Raw genomic sequence first — 17,920 nt, 5'->3', positions numbered from 1 at the left:
AGAGAACACAGATAAACAATTAAACAAAATCCAGAAAATGATACATGAACAAAATGACAATACTAACAAAGAAAGAGAAAGTGTAACAAACAAACAACCAAAAACAAATAAAAACAAATTGTGGACCAGAAGAATATAACTGAAAATTTCTTCAGAGGGTTTTAACAACATACTTGATCAAGCAAACGGGAAAATCAGCCAACCTGAAGATAAATCATTTGAAATTGTCCAGTTAGAGAAGCAAAATGAATAACACAATATGAAAAAATCCTAACAGAATTATATGACATCATCAAGCAAATTAATATGTGCATATGTGAGTCCCAGAAAGAGAAAAGAGAGAGCAGGGCAGAAACCTTAATTAAAAAATAATGGCCAAAATTTCTCAAATCTGGGGAGGGAAAAGGACATCCAGATTCATGAATTCCAGAGGATCCCTCAAAAAGATGAACAAAAGGAATTTATACTCAGCTACAATATAATAAAATTATTAAACGTCAAAGAGAAAGAATTTTGAAACCAGCAAGATAAAACTAATCATCATGTACAAGGGAGCCATCATAAGACTATCAGTGAATTTCTCAGCAGAAACCTTGCAGGCATGGGATAGTACATTCAAAGTAGTATTCCTCAAGTTGAAATGAAAAGATCCTAAACAGTATAGAAGTTACTGGGAAGAGTAAATAATAGACAAATACAGAATACTCTAATACTGTATTGGCAGTATGTAAGTCACCTTTAATTTTAGCATAAAAGTGAAAAGACAAATGTGTTAAGAATAACTATAACTATAAAAACATTTTAATGAAGACATAATATAAAAATGTGTAAATTTTACTATTTAATATGTATTATACAACAAATTCTAATACATTGTAATTGTAATGAGTACGAAAAAGATATAATCAATAACAAAGTATGATAAAGAAGTAAATGTAAAACTTTTTATGCAATTGAATTTAAGTCTTTATCATTATAAAAGAGGATAATTAAAAAAAAGGAAAGAAAAGAAAAAGGCAAAACCATGTTGCTAAAAGAATCTCCAAATTAGAAAGGAAAACAGTGAGACAACAAAAGAACTTTAAGACAGAAAATGATTAACAAAATGACAATAACAGATACTTACCTACGAATAACTACTTTAAATGGATTAGGCTCTCTAATCATAAGACATAGAGTGGCTGAAGGAAAAAAAATGAAAAGAGCCAACTATATGCTATCTATAAGAAATTTAGTTTAAACCTAAAGGCATACACAGGCTAAACCTGAAGGAATGGAAAAAGATATGCCATGCAAATGGAATCCTAAAGGGTGGCTATAATTGTATCATACAAAATAGATATTAAGTCAAAAACAGTCTCAGGAGACAAAGAAGGATGCTATATAATGATAATAAGTTCAACTCACCAGAAAGACATAACATCATAAATATATAGGCACTGAATATCAGAGCACTTAATTATATAAAACAAGCACTGACAGACCTGAAGAAATAAATAGACAGCCATATAATAACAGTAATACCTACTGTCAGCAATGGATAGAGCATGTACACAGAAAATCAACAGGGAAACAGAACTATAGACAAATGGACCTAACATTCCACAGATCATTCTACCCGAAAGCAGCAGAATAGACTCTTCTCACGTCTCTTGTCAGTAACAGTAGAAAAATGAAATATTCACAAATGTATAGAAATTAAACAACATACTCTTAAACAAACACTGGATCACAGAGAGACTAAAAAAGGAATTTAAAAAATATATTCAAGTATGAAGATGAAAATATAATTTGAATATGAAAATACATATTAAATTAATATTAAAATACAAAACTAATGGCAAGCTGCAAAAGGATGATTATAGCTATTATAAATGCTTGCCTTAAAAAAGAATATCTCAAATAAACAACATAATTTTACACATCAAGGAACTAGAAAAAGAAGTACTAACTAAGTTCAAGTTTAGCAGAAGGAAAGAAATAATAAAGATTAAGGCAGAAATAACTGAATAGAGAATAGTGAAACCAGATAGAAAAATCAACGAAATCTAAGTTGGTTTCTGAAAAGATAAACAAAATGGACAAAACCTTCACTAGACAAAGTAAAGAGAAAGCAGACTCAAATAAATAAATCAGAAGTGAAAGAAGAGGCACTACAAATGACAGCCCAAAAATAAAAAGGACCGTAAGAGACTACAATGGATAATCATACTCCAACAAACTGGACAGCCTAGAGGAAATGAATACATTCTAGAAAGATACAACCTTCAAAGACTGAATTATGACCGACAGAAAATTTGAACAGGCCTGTAAATAACAAAGAGATTGAAGCTGTAATCAGAAACCTCCGAACAAAGAAAAGCCCGGGACCAGATGGCTTCACTGGTGAAATCTACCAAACATTAAAGAATTGATGCCAATCCTTTTTAAACTCTTCTAAAACAGAAGAGGGAGGAACACTTCCAAACTCATTTTATGAGCCCCGCATTACCCTGATACCAAAGCCAGATGAATACACCATAAAAAAAGACAACTACAGTCCATTATTCTTGATGAGCACAGATGCAAGAATCTTTAATAAAATACCAGCAGGACAAATTCAATAGCAGAGTAAAAGGATCATATACCACCACCAAGGGAGATTTATACTGAGGATGAAAGGATGTTTTCACATGAAAATCACTTAATGTGATATACCACATTAACAGAATAAAAGATAAAAATCCTATGATCATCTCAATAGATGCAAAGAAAGTAACAAAATTCAACATCCTTTCATGATTAAAAATTCTCAACAGGGATAGAAGGAAATTACTTCAACATAATATGAACTATATATAGGAAGTCCATAGTTAACATCATACTCAAGAGTGAAAAGCTAAAAGCTTATCCTCTAAGATCAGGACAAAAAAAAAATAGGATGCCCACTTTGCCACTTCTCATCACCATAGCACTGAAGTTCAAGCCAGAGCAATTAGGCAAGAAAATAAATAAAAGACATTTATATCAGGAAGGAAGAAATAAAGTCATCTATGTTTTTGCAAATGACATGATCTTATATGTTGAAAACCCTACAACTACACACACACACATACACACACACACACACACACACACACACGTTGAAACTAATACATTCAGTAAAGTTGCAGGATACAAAAACCGGTTGTATGTCTATACACTAACAAAAAACTATCTAAAAGGGAAATTAAGAAAATAATCCCATTTAATATGGCATCAAAAAGAATAAAATACTTAGAAATATACTTAATTAAGGGGGTAACAAAGACATGTACACTGAAAGTCATAACACACTGATGAAAGAAATTAAAGAATCACCAAAAAGTGAAAGACATCCTGTGTTCCTGAATTGGCAGACTTAAAAATTGCTAAAATGTCCATGCTACCCAAAGCAATCTACGTTCAATGTAATTCTTCTTTTAAATGCAATTATTATCAAAATCCCAATGGCACTTCTAAGAGAAATAGAAAAATCAATCCTAAAATTCATAGGAAACCACAGAAGAACTCAAACATCCAAAACAATCTTAAGAACAGAGTGGAATTCATCTCACTTCCTGATCTCAAAATATATTACAAAGCTACAATATTAAAATAGTATGATACTGACATAAAGACAGATATACACACCAATGGAACAGAATAAGGGATCCAAGACATAAACCCACACCTATATGGTAAATTTCATCTCTAAAAGGACAGTAAGAATACACAATGGAGAAAGGTTAGTCTCTTCAACAGATGGTACTGGGAAAACTGGATATCCACATGCAAAGAACAAAATAGGATCCTTATTCCATACTACACATAAGAATCAACTTATAACACATTAAATATTTAAAGAACTGAAACTTCACAAATCCTAGAAGAAAATGTTGGCTTCAGCAATTATTTCTTTGGTATGACACCAAAATCATAGGCAACAAAAGCAAAAATAAACAAGCAGGAGTACTTCAAACTAAAAAGCTTCTGCACAGAAAAAAACAAATCACCAAATGAAAAGGAAACCTATAGGGTGGGGGAAAATATTGCAAATCATCTATCTAGTAAGTGAGTTTCTAAAATATATAAAAAACTCATACAACTCAATAACAAAAAAAATGTGTACAATAACTTGACTGAAAAATGAGCTAAGAATTTAAATGGAAATTTCTCCAAAGAAGACATACAAATGGCCAAGAGGTACCAAAAAAGTACACACACACACACACACACACACACAAAATGTGTACAATAACTTGATTGAAAAATGAGCTAAGAATTTAAATGGAAATTTCTCCAAAGAAGACATACAAATGGCCAAGAGGTACCAAAAAAGTACTTAATGTCACTAATCATCAGAGAAATGTAAATCAAAATTATAATGAGATATCATCTTATACCTGTTAGGATAGTATTATAAAAACCAAAACAAAAAATGACACATGTTAAGGATGTGGGGAAATTGTAACTCTTGCACATAACTGATGGGAATGCAAAATGGTGCATTTATTATGGAAAACAGAATAGAGGTTTTTCAAAAAATTAAAAAAAAATAGGACTACCATGTAATCTAGCAACCTTAATTCTGGATATTTATCCAAAAGAATTGAAATTAGGATTTGAAGAGATAATAGAACTCCCATGCTCATTACAGAATTATTTGCAATAGCCAAGATATGGAAACTGCATTAATGTCCATCAACAGATGAATGGATAAATGAAATGTAGTATATGCATACAATGGAATATTATTCAGCCCTTAAAGAGAAGAAAACTAGGAGGGTGTGGAAGGATTAAATAGGTGATAGGGATTAAGGAGTGCATTCATCATGAAGAGCACTGGGTGATATATGGAACTGTTTAATCACCATATGGTATACTTGGTACTAATATAACACTGTGTGTTAACTAATGAATTAAAAACTTAAAAAAAAAAAAAGAATGAAACTATACAATATGCAACAACATGGATGAACCTGGAGGACATTATGCTGAGTGAAATAAGCCAGTCACAGAAGGAAAATTCTGCATGATTCCACTTATCTGAAGTATCTAAAATAGTTAAATTCAAAGAATTTAGTATAATAGTTATTGCGATGGGCTGGGGAAAGGAGAAAAGGACAGTTGCCGTTAAAGTTCCATTCATACACAATGGATATTTATAAAGATCTCCTATAAAATGTTATGTCTATAGCTAGCAATGCTGTGTTGTACATTTTAAAATATTTAAGGGGGCATATTTCATACTAGGTATTTTTGTCATGGTAAGATTAAAAAAAATACTAACAGAGTAGATTTCATGTTTTACCACACACATACACACAAAGAGGTACAAGGATATTTCTGAACTAAAGGCAACTTGGATAAGAGATGGAGGTTTAAAATATAAGAACAAAATTCTGTGTGACTGGATCAAAACGTTTTAGGAAATAGTGAGTAGGATAGGTTAAGATGGAGAAGTTGAAGGATGTGAAGAAAAGTCAGGATAGGAAGGACTGGGCCAGATAGTAATGCAATTTCATGCCATGCTAATGCATTTTATCATCACACTCTTCTCCCAGATAAGTGGAAAATTTTGTGTGCTTTCATAACTTATGAAATTGGGTTAGATATAGTAGATAATGCAGAACTGTATGTTATATACACACAAATATAATATATATTACATGTAATAGCCAAAAATTCAAAAACTATGGCCATGGGTCAGTCTTATGGGGATAGAAAGATTGGATTCATTTTTACTCGAGAAAAAATAAAATAACAACACCAACAAAAACAAAGATAAAAAAAAAGACTAAGAATAAATGCTGAAGGCAATGAAAAAATAATTTGAAGTTTTTAAAACTTATTTTCTTATTGGTGCTAATGAATAATGATCTACATTCAGAATATTTCAATTTGGGAGATAACATAATCCAATTTGAACTTTTCTCTTTTAAATGTTTATTTTTATTTGTGAGAGACAGAGAGACAGAGAGCTAGAGCGCGAGAGCTGAGAGTGTGAGCAAGCAGGAATGTGCACGGGAGTAGGGGAGGGGCAGAGAGAAGGAGGGAGAGAGAATCCCCGGCAAGCTCTGTGCTACGAACTTAAAGCGGGGGCTCTGTCTCAGGAACCATGAGATCATAACTTGAGCCAAAATCAAGAACTGAGTGCTTAACCAATTGAAACACCCAGGCATCCCTCCAACTTGGATTTTTGAATTCCATCTCCCAAAGCAATGTGGATGGTTTAGAAGGTCTCTGGTGTTTGAAGTTTGGAATATCTGTTAGGTGATTATGCACAATGAATGTTTTTTAGAAATCCATTGTTCTAGAAAAGAAACATTTAAAACAGGGGTATAAAACTTTCATCTTCATGCCATTTTAATGAAGTCCCATGTAGTTAAGAATATAACCGTGTAGGAGTGTTTTCTAAAAGAGATTTTTAAAAATTGTAGTTTATAACACACTGTGTCCAATATTTTCTGTACACTGAAAAGGATGAAACTAGATATTATGTTACCATCTTTTCCCATATTCAGAATATAATTACTTAATCAATACTACTTTTCCAAATAAAGTAGACATCCTTACAGGGTAGAAATGTTATTGTAGGTACATACTGTTTTTTTCTGGTAAATTAAATCCCTTTTAATTTTGGTCTCCATATAACTTTGGGACTAAATTATGAGAATTCGAAATGGAAGTGTGAAGCTGTCATCAAGAAGAGATGATTTTAACAAAAAAAAAGAGATAGAGAAAGATTTCAAATAAATCCATTTTGATTAATAAATATAGGAAAATAATGTTATATCATAATTTAAATATTATATAAGAGGGCCTCCTGGGTGGCTCAGTCAGCTGAGCATCCAACTCTTGATTGTGGCTCAGGTCATGATCCCAAGGTCATTGGATAGAGCCCCATGTCAAGCTCTGCACTGAGTGTAGAGCCTGATTAAGATTCTCTCTCTTTTTCCCTGTTCTCTCTCTCTCTAAGTAAGAAAAAAAAAGATATTATATCAGTAATTAGGGGAGCTGAGTTTCCATAAAAGGACTGTTCCTAACTGGCTGGGAGATTTTGGACAACTCTTTTAGCCCAAGTGGATCTCCATTTCTTCCCTTGTAAAATGAGAGTTTGGAATTTCAGAGCAAAAACTGCAGTTCCGCCAAACTTCAAAAGATTTTCCCTCTGAGAACAGAGATAGTCTTACAGTGTTTCCAAATGTTCTGAGCCAAGTATTCACTACAAATCAATTAAAATAGGCAATCTAAGCAACACTAATTTTATTTCCTAGCTGAGGTAGGATCTAAGGAAACTTCCAATTTAAAATATACATCTAATTCTAGGAAACTTGCTTCCCTGTACTAAGCTTTTTTTTTATTTAGTTAACAAACAAACATTTACTTAAAACCAATTATTGATACAAGTATGAAGGGTATTGGGACAAGGAGAAGGAGGAGGAGCTGGAAGAGAAAGAGAAAAGTTGGTCATGGCTCCTCGTTTCAAGGAATTTAGAGACTAATGGTGGCAGAAGTGGAGAGACACATATAAAGAATGACCACGTGGGTTCCAAAGAGATAGCCAAAGAGAATATATTTAATATTCATGTTTTTCTTTCTTCAAAGATTCACCTTGTTTTGTTTTTTACTTGTTTTTTGATTTTAATATAAATATAAAAAATGTGAGCTAGAAGAATGCTTACAAGACAGATACTAGTGGGAAAAAAAAGACAAACACTAGAATTCCCATCAGTGGCCATGATAGGGGGTATCTGTGTCACTTATCTGCTATTATGAAACCTGTCCCAAATATTAAGCCATCTATATATAATTTATTTTATTAAAAATTATTTTGAAGGCATCTATAGTTTAGAGAAGTCATTTCCACCATGTCTATCAACACTACACATGGAGGAGTGAAAAGACAGGGTAGGGTAGCCTGAAGATTGTAGTGTTGCAGAGAAAGGAACATATTTCTAAACCAACTAAATTAGTCTGGGGGCATGAGTGAGTTATAAAACTGCCAACAACTAACTATATATTAAAATATGGTACAATAACTGAGCAACAGGGGCTCAAACTTTTAAACATAAAGAATGCAAAACAGAAGTTCTCAGTGGAGAAGTAATTTTAAAAACACCTAGGCAATATTTTAAATATATGTATTAAAACATACATGTTCATATCATTATGCTTAGAATTAACTGTGATAAACCATGTTGGACTGGCCTAGGGTGAAGCTATGCATATTTTTTTACCTATGTCATTTTTAGGTCTCTGTATCCAATCTTACCCATTGAACTGACAAAACCATAGGATTAAAATCTGCATAATTATTGTGTTTGGTTTAAATATAATACATTGGATTTTTTGTTGTTTTTGTTCTGGGCAACTGAACTGACTACACTACAAAATTTCTACACTTGAAGTTTTTTACAATCCTCTGGACTTACTATGTCTTGTCTTTGCAATTCTGATACATTTTTCTTAGTGGAATGGTGAAAATAAATCACATTAAATATGCTATCAGGGTCTATTGAGGTAGTGACTATCTTCACACTACTGAAAGAAAAAGAAAAAAGAAAAGGAATAATAAATGAGATGCATGATAGCAAGAGATATAGTAATTAGTTTAAGCTTTGAAGTTAGATATGTATGAGTACTAATTCCTGCTCTATTACTTAATAGTACAAATGAACTGGTTACTCAAACATTCCAAATATTAGTTTTCTCATCTATAAATGGAGATAGTTACATCAACTCCAGAAAATTTTTTGTGAGGTCTATTTGGTAAACTTTGCAGAAGATATTAATACACTACACGTTCTCAAGAGTGATTACTGTAACCTGCCCTCCAATAATGCACCACCCAATAATGGAAACCTGGATATAACACAAATGGCATTTGGCTCTCATCTCTGCTGTTACTCAAAGTGATCATTTTATCAACCTTGACAATGTGTGGTATGTTATTGAATGTTTGAACATGACTCATAGCCTGTTGGCAGGATTTCATTCCATGCAAGATCCACTGGGTCTTTGAAAAGAGCCTGTATTGTTGTTGCTGAGAGGCTAAATTCACTTAGATCTATCATGAGCAATGTATTTTTGGACAACATATCTATTAATTCTGATATTGTTTCTTAGTCTGCTAAATGAGAATGATTATACTTACTAAACTGAAATGGGCTGTACAACAACTGATATAATGATTTTCCACCAACAATTCCCCTTTAGAGCAAATGGACTGTAACTTCCCAATATTATTTTTTTAACTATGAAAAGACTTTCTGTGGATTCTTAGATTTACAACATAACTAATTAGTCATTTAACACATAGGAAGTGTTAACAAGTTAAAAGGACAGTATCAGCACTGTACCTCATTTAGCAGCTGGTATCTTGCTGCCCTACAAAAAAAGAAAAATACATAGATACATATGTATATTTTAGCTTTGCTAGACTCTCCATAGAATTTTGTAGAACCAGTCTGATTTAACTTTCCCTGAATTTTCCTCTCCAGATGAATGAAAGACAATACCTATTCAAATACCTATTCAAAAATAGGTATTCATTCAATGATTCAAAAGTCATTCAAAATACCTATTGAGTACAGGATCATGATTTTTGAAGCCTTAGCATTAAAAACAACAGGTAACATAAGGCTGAATCAACTAACATGGTAAAAAAAAAAAAAAAAACCCCAAAAAACAAAAGCCAAAAACTCACAATTGATTAGGAAGTTATTCAGTCTTTCAAGAATGTATTTTTTTTCTATAACTTTATTATAGATATATATTTTGACAGATTTTATAGTGTATCTATATGTTGTTTTTTTTTGCATATTCATTAAGCAATCAGCATTCCCCTGTTATTTTTTCTTCTTGATTTAGTCCACTGATACCATATCCATAGTGGATATATCAGGTTGATGAGAACAGCTGTGGCAAACCACTATCTATTTCTTTCTCATTTTAAATTTACTGATTCAGCCAACTGCACTGTATGATTTAGAAAAGAAAAATACTCTACGATGAATCTAAGAGTGCTTAACAAACATCACTGCAATTCTGAAAATGCTTTTACTGTCTGTTTTATATCAGCCTCTGCCAAGAAAACCTATACAGCAGGTTTAATCCATTATGGTATTATCTTAAAGCTCGACACAATGGGAGAAACACTGCAGCTTAATATTGAATGAGACTATATTGAATTCTTTGTGTCTATTACAATTCACTTTTCTACTGATGCATGCCTCATAAATTTTATTTCATTTTTTGGCCTTTAACAAAAAGGGATTTTGATTGTTGCCCCCTTCAGATGAAGCTGCATTTTTACCTCTACTCCACTAGCAAGTGATTCAAAATATTCCTCAAAAGAACTGTAACTTTCAGAGGAAGAAATGGAAAATTCAAGGAAAGGGTAATAATAACTAAATTTAGGCACATCCTCATACACACACAACATACAATTTTTTGCTTTATTAATAAGCACTACTTTTCAATATCATCAGGTGTTAAATTTTCTACAGATACATTTGTGGACTTGGAAGCTTCACTATTTATGAAAATTTTGATATTAAGAAGGCAACATTACTATGATACAAATATGAAAGCTTCTACTGGTTAATATCATGAGTGTCTCTGCATAAAGCCCTCCATGAGATAGAACTTTATTTTTTCACTCAAGTTTCCATTTAACAAATATTCATTAAATGCCTATTCTGTTCTATGTGCTGCACAAGATCCTGAGCATAGACAAGTAATAAAAGAAATATTCTTCATATTCTCCTGAAGTCCTATTCTCTGGTAGGATACACAAATATTGATCTACTAGCCATAGATATATAGAAGTACAGATGGTAGAAAATGCTGTGAAGGAAGGCAGTCAGTTGTGTAGGAGGATTTAACAAAGGAGCCTGACAAGGGCATGAGAAATGTTACTGAAGGAAAACAAAGAATATCAATGAACAGAAGTATATGCGAGTCAGAAGGACAGAGAGACTGCATTCCATGTGCAGAACTCCTATCGACTTACATTTTTAAATGTCCTGTAGGAGAGAAGTGATACATTTGAGAGAAAGGAAGATGGCTAGCATGGGGTTTGAGAGAGAGAAAGACGACCCATAGTGGAATTTAAGAAGGTGACAGAAAGCAAATAATACGGGAACTTAAAAGCCGTGAAAAGAATACTGTGTTGATCCGATAAGTAATGAGAAAGTATTCAGAGGTTTGAATCAGAGTGTCCAGTTTGGGGTGATTTATATGCGTATATGTATTTGTATGTGTCATAGTATTTGTTTTATGCAAAAAGTATTTTTGTTTTTTTGTGGGGGATATATTTATTCCTAACAAATTCAAGAATAATGATTTTTTTGTTCACATTTTAAAATTCCATTATAATTTCTTTCCTATTTGAAAAGGTTTCGAAAGCATGATACATTTCAAAAACATGTATTTGTAACAATAGGAATCCATACATAATGACGTGCCCAAACACAAAGCACCAGACCCATATGATTTCAAAGGTGAATTTTATCATTAAAGGAAGGTGATATCAATTTTTTTTCCAGAAAATAGAGGCAGAGGGAACTCATTCTATAAAGCTTGTGTTACTTTAATACCCAAACAAGGAAAAATGTTATAATAAATTAAAACTACAGACCAATATCTCTCATGGATATAGATGCAAAAATCCTCAAATAATATTAGCATAATTGAGCCCCACAATGTATAAAAATAATTATATGACCATGTAGGATTTATTCCAGGTATGCAAAGCTGGTTCAACATTTGAAAATCAATGAATGTAATCCAGCACATCAACAGGCTCTATAGAAAAATCTTAAAATAATATTAATAGATACAGAAAAGGCATTTGAAAAAATCCAATATCCATTCAAGACAAAAATCTCAACAAACTAACAAGAGTGGCAAACTTCCTCAACTATGTATTACAGGACATCTGTAACAACAAAAAACAAAACCATGCTAACATGATACTTAATGGTGAGAAACTAGATGCTCTTCTAAGATTGGGAAAACAGGAGCCATCCCTCTAACCACTCCTATTCAACTTAGTACTGAGAATTCTAAGTCAATATGAAAAGAAAGGAAATAAAAGTTACACTGACTAGAAGGGAAGAAATAAAATGTCTTATCAGCAGATAACATGACTGCCTATTTAGAAAATCCCAAGGAATGACAAACAAAACAAAACAAAACCAAAAAAAAACAAAAACCCAAAACACACTTTGGAAACTAATATGTAATAAAGGAAGGTTGTAGGATATATAGTTAACATATAAAAAAATTACTTCCTGATTATCAGCAATGAACAATTGGAATTTGAAATTAAAAAAAAACCCACAATACCGCTTACATGAACACTCCAAAATGAAAAGCTTACATAAAAATCAAATGAAATATATAAAAATCTATCTAAGGAAAATCAAAACTTTGATGAAGGAATAAAGGGAGAACTATGTAAATGGGGGAGAGATTCCATGTTCATGGATAGGAAATAACAATATTGTGAACATGTCAGTTTTTACCACCTTGGTCTATAGACTCAATGCATTCCTAATAATAAAAAAAGAAATAGCAAGTTACTAAACTGATCCTAAAATTTATATGGAAAAGCAAAAGACCCAGGATAGCCAACATGATATTAAAGAACAGAGGACTGATATTACCCAAATTCAAGACTTAACTGTAAATCTACAGTAATCAAAACAATGTGGTGTTGTTGACCAAACAGGAAAGTCAATGGGTCAGAATATAGAACCCAGAAGTAAACCCACACAAATATAGTCAACTGATCTTTGACAAAGGAGCAAAAGCAATCCAACACAGCATGGGTATCTTCTCAATAAATGCTGCTGAAACAACTGGACATTCATATAAAAAACAAAACAAAACAAAAAAAGAAGCTAGACATTGACCTTACACTCTTCACAAAATTAACTCTGAATGTAAAACTATAAAATTCCAGAATATAATGTAAGAGGAAATTTAGGTGACCTTGGGTTTGGTAATTAACTTTTAGGCACAATATCAAAGCCATGACCCATGAGAGAAAAAAAAATAAGTTGGACTTTATTATACAGTAAAACCTTGGATTGAGAGTAACTTGTTCTAAGAGTGTTCCACAAGAAGAGCAAACATTTCTAATAAATTTTAACATGATAAATGAGTGATGCCTTACAATACTGGTAGTAGGTGATGCCGAATGTCACATGATCACAAGTGAGCCAATGGTTCTTCTCTCTTTCTCTCTCTCTCTCTCTCTCTCTCTCTTTTGCTGCAGGACTATGGGTGATCATCTTCCATGTTAGGATGCTCAGTCTCAGGCCACAGTGTTTGGAAGAATTCGGTGATTTTTCAGAACCTTGAAAGGTACTTCAAAGTACCTGTGAACCGTCCTTTGCTTTTCCATACAACAGTAAGCTTAGGAATGCTTTGCTTCATTCTAGGTCAGGCTGCCTGCAGATATGGACCCTTTCCTCTACTGCCTTATTGCCGATTACATTAAATTAGTATAGGAAAAGGGTTTATTAACACTGTACTGTAGTCAACATGTTAGTGATAGTGAAAGTTGTCCCACACAATAACCCTCCTCTCTCTTGTCTCCCACACACCAGCCATGAAGGTGTTCAAAGGTTAGTTCAAGGTTAGTTTTTCTTTATATTTTTGTATTTTCTCTATTATTTTATATTATATTACAGTATTGTAATCATTTTTATATGAATATTTTTGGGTTACGGAATGAATCATCTGAGTTTCCATGATTTCTTATGGGGAAATTTGCTTTGGTACACAAGTGCTTTGGATCACAAGCATGTTTCTGGAACGAATTATGCTCGAACACCAAGGTTTTACTGTAATTAAAAACCTCTCCTCTGTGAAAGTCATGGTTAAGAGAATGAAAAGACAAGTTACAGGCTGGGAGAAAATCTTTGTAAAACACACATCTGATAAAGGACTTGTATTCCAAATATACTAATTACTCTTAAAATTTTAAAATAAAGGGGTGCCTGGGTGGCTCAGTCGGTTAAGCGTCCGACTTCAGCTCAGGTCATGATCTCACAGTTTGTGGGTTCGAGCCCCACGTCGGGCTCTGTGCTGACAGCTCAGAGCCTGGAGCCTGTTTCGGATTCTGTGTCTCCCTCTCTCTCTGACCCTCCCCTGCTCATGCTCTGTCTCTCTCTGTCTCAAAAATAAATAAAACATTAAACAAAATTTAAAATTTTAAAATAAAGACAAAGAAACGAATTAAAATTAGATAAAATACCTGGACACTTCACTGATGAAGATATTTAGATGGCAAATAAGCATATGTGAAGGATTTGCAAATAGAAACAATAATGAGATACCACTGTATACCTATTACAACGGGTAAAGGCCAAAATTCTGACAATATCTATCCAATAGCTGACGGGAATGTAAAATCATACAGCCACTTTGGAAGACAGTTTGGCAGTTTCTTACAAAAGTAAACATACTCTCATCTTATGATCCAATAAGCACATTCCTTGATATTTACCCAAATGAGTTGAAAAGTTGTCCACTGAATGTTGATAGCAGGTTTATTTGCAATTGTCAACCACTGGAAACACCCAAGGTTTCCTTCAGTAATTGCTTGGGAAAAAATGTCCATTTATTCTTTTTTTAAAAATGAATAGAAAAAAATTAGATTTTGAAAGAGAAGCAAGTATCTTAAATCCTATCATTGTAATAAAAGTACTTAATATGCCAGTGGTTTTCTGGAACATGAAAATTCAAACTTGAAATTAATTTTTAATATAGAATACAACTTTATTTAAAACAGAAAATTTTTATAATCTATCAGGTAAGGGTAGTACAAGTATTATATAAGTATACAATATCCTTCAATTTATACTTCAGTTTTCTTTTTAAAGTTTAAGTTTATTTATTTTTTATTATTTTTTAAATGTTCATTTACTTTTGAGAGAGACAGACAAACAAGGTATAAGCAGGGGAGAGGCAGGGAGAAAGGGAGACACAGAATCTGAAGCAGGATCCAGGCTCTGAACTGTCAAGACAGAGCCTCATGCGGAGCTCAAACCCACAAACTGTGAGATCATGACCTGAGCCAAAGTCGGTTGCTTAACAGACTGACCCACTCAGACACCCCTAAGTTTATTTATTTTTGAGAGAGAGTGTGGGAGCAGGAGAAAGGCAGAGAGAGAAAGAGAGAGAGAGAGAGAAAGAATCCCAAGCAGGTTCAGCACGTCACTACACACCCTGACAAGGGGCTTGAACTCATGAGCCGTGAGATCATGACCTGAGCTGCAATCAAGAGTCAAACTCTAAACTGACTGAGTCACCCCAGCCCCCCTATACTTCAATTTTCTAAGGAAATAATAAGACCTATTTCTTAGAATCACCTTAATGAATAGAGGAAATGACGTATCTGAATAATATGTGATAATTCTTGCTTCCTCTCACTGCTTCTCTGTATATTCAAACACATATAGATGTGCACTTTCACACCCAAATCCAAACTTATATTTCTTACAGTTTCAGCACTGTGGCTAGGGAAAAAAGCATAGCCCTTTTCTGAAGTAGAGATCAGGTTAATGTGAATGTGCTGGAGTTAGACTCAAAGCCCTGAGTTCTTAGACAATCACCTGTAGCAGGAGGTTATAAATCAATCGCTCTGAAAATGCAAAACACCTCACAGTTCCATACTAGGTGTGAAAATAGTGAAATCAACTCCTGCCATTTTTCTGTTCACAGAGGCTTCAGAGAAATGGAGGGGGGTGAGTGCAGAGGATGACTGAAAGCAAGCTAGAGGCAAAGATCTACCCAGGGGTGGTCAAACACTTTCATTTCCGGGAACAGTATAAAAAGATTTTGCAATCTAGATAAGCCTCTTTTCATAGAGTGAATCCTCTCCAAAAGGCATGTGAACTGTTGATAGCCATCAACTCCTTGAGCCAGTTTATTTTCTAAATTCCAATGCCTTGTGTGTGTAATATCTACTTTCATTTTCTACTCTTCATGGAAATAATGTTGATATTGTTGTGCTGTCAGTAAAAATGTGTACATGGAAACTTACAAGGAAATTTCTTCTGACACTACAAACAGTAAATAATTTTATTCTGTTTATACTGATGAGGAAACTGATGTGTCTTCCTTGTCATTTTCCTCTCTCCGCTGTTATTACTGGCATCTAATTTTGAAAGCACAGTCTATGAAAAATGATTGCAATTGCCAGCATGTTTCAGAGGAGAGGTCAGTTTTTCATTTTTAACTGGGCACGGACCTGAGGTTGGCAAATAGCTTGATGGTATTGCAAGGCACCACCTAGCCCTCTGTCTTCTAGGGTGTAAAAGAGCAGCTCTCTCATTTGTAAATCCAATTGGTTTTTTTTGTTTTGTTTTTTTTCATACACCTTCTGTGTAGATCTCTTCTCTCACTGTCCTCTAACCCCACATATTCAGATAAAAAACATCACAGGAACTTCACCTCAAGATGAATAATACTCCATACCCTTTGCGAGATCATTAATTTTTTTCAACCTTCAAATATATATATTTGGGAGTGTGCAACTTCCAAACAGGCAATGAGTTTAGCATCAGAGCTACAAAAATGACTAAAACAAATACAAGCTGACCGTGGAAAGTTTACATTCTAAAGACAAAAATAGGTGATGAATGAATGTGATTATTGATATGATTATAGATTTCATAAATGTTACAAGGAAGAAAGCAAAGCACCAGAAGAGACAATAATGGCTTGAATTGGGGGAGGAACCAAGATGGTGGAACAGCACGGAAGTTTTTGTGTGTCTCGCGTCCATGAAATACAGCCAGACCAACACTAAACCATCCTGCACACCTAGAAAACCGATTTGAGGATTAACACAACAATCTGCACAACCTGAACCACAGAATTCAGCAGGTACGCAATGCGGAGAGGGGAACTGGTGGAAAGAGAAGCCGCGGAGGGTAGGCAGCAACTTTTGCATGCAGACAGAGGATGGAGATGGGGGTGGAGAATACGGGAAAAGCAACCCCACCAAAAGCAGCTGGAGAGAAAGTGGAAAAGTGGAAACAGCCATGGGGACTGAACTAAAAATGGAGAAAGGAGAAAGGAGAGGGTTTAAATTCCATTAAGACTGTAAATATGGGGAGCACAGAGTCTGAAACCCTGCAGCTTGATACCTGGTGGTGCTCTGGTGGGAAGGGCAAACCCCCAGGAGCAGAGTGGAGTCTAGGGTTCTTCAGGCCACATGGGGAGAGGCAGTTCCCCTGTTGGCAGGACAATTGGTAGAGGCTGTGTGGGTCCCCCAAAGGCAAGGCCCCAGTGGACCCCAGAGAAAAACCACATTCACTGGTACTAGAACAAGGTCATTAAGGGTGAAGCCTGGTGCCATATGTGTGTTGTGATTTTCCATAATCCCTGAAATGCTGTTGCTACACTGCTCGCAAACTTTTTCTGGGGTGGGCTGGCACCTGACCGCAAGTCTCTGGCCATTGGCAGTAGCACGGTCCTGCAAACATTCCTGGGTGCGGCCGGCACCTGGCCATTTTTTGGTGAGACCCTCCTGCAGAGGGGCAGAACAGGTCAAAGCCACAGTCCTTCAGAAGTAAGGGGTCAGGAAAAACAACTATATCTGAGACAAAACTCAAGAGGGAGGTGCTGCCTGGGGCTTGGTGACAGACTGTGTAAAAGTGGGGAGTGGATGGAAGCTGAAGACAAAGGACGGGTGTGTGATTGCTGTTCGGGGAGAACAGAGTTCTGATACTAGAGACTGGGTATCTAGGTGACACCATTTTCACCACTCCTGCGCATGCACATGTGCACCTACAAGTGCCACAATCCACCCCAGTAAGCTAAGCAGTGCCATCTAGTGGAGAACGGGGCTGTTACACTGACCCCTGCCCAACTGGGTGAATCTCACTCTTAAGGA

At 34.5% G+C, this 17,920-nt stretch overlaps 1 pseudogene; it reads right to left on the bottom strand.

Moving 5' to 3' along the window:
- The window catches only part of LOC125146534 (dynein axonemal assembly factor 11-like), a 115,806-nt pseudogene that overhangs the window by 32,477 nt on the left and 65,409 nt on the right, over positions 1-17,920 (bottom strand).

The sequence above is a fragment of the Prionailurus viverrinus genome, chromosome D1 (assembly GCF_022837055.1).
Source record: "Prionailurus viverrinus isolate Anna chromosome D1, UM_Priviv_1.0, whole genome shotgun sequence".
In the NCBI taxonomy this organism is placed as follows: domain Eukaryota; kingdom Metazoa; phylum Chordata; class Mammalia; order Carnivora; family Felidae; genus Prionailurus; species Prionailurus viverrinus.
This window is presented reverse-complemented; position numbering and strand designations above follow the sequence as displayed.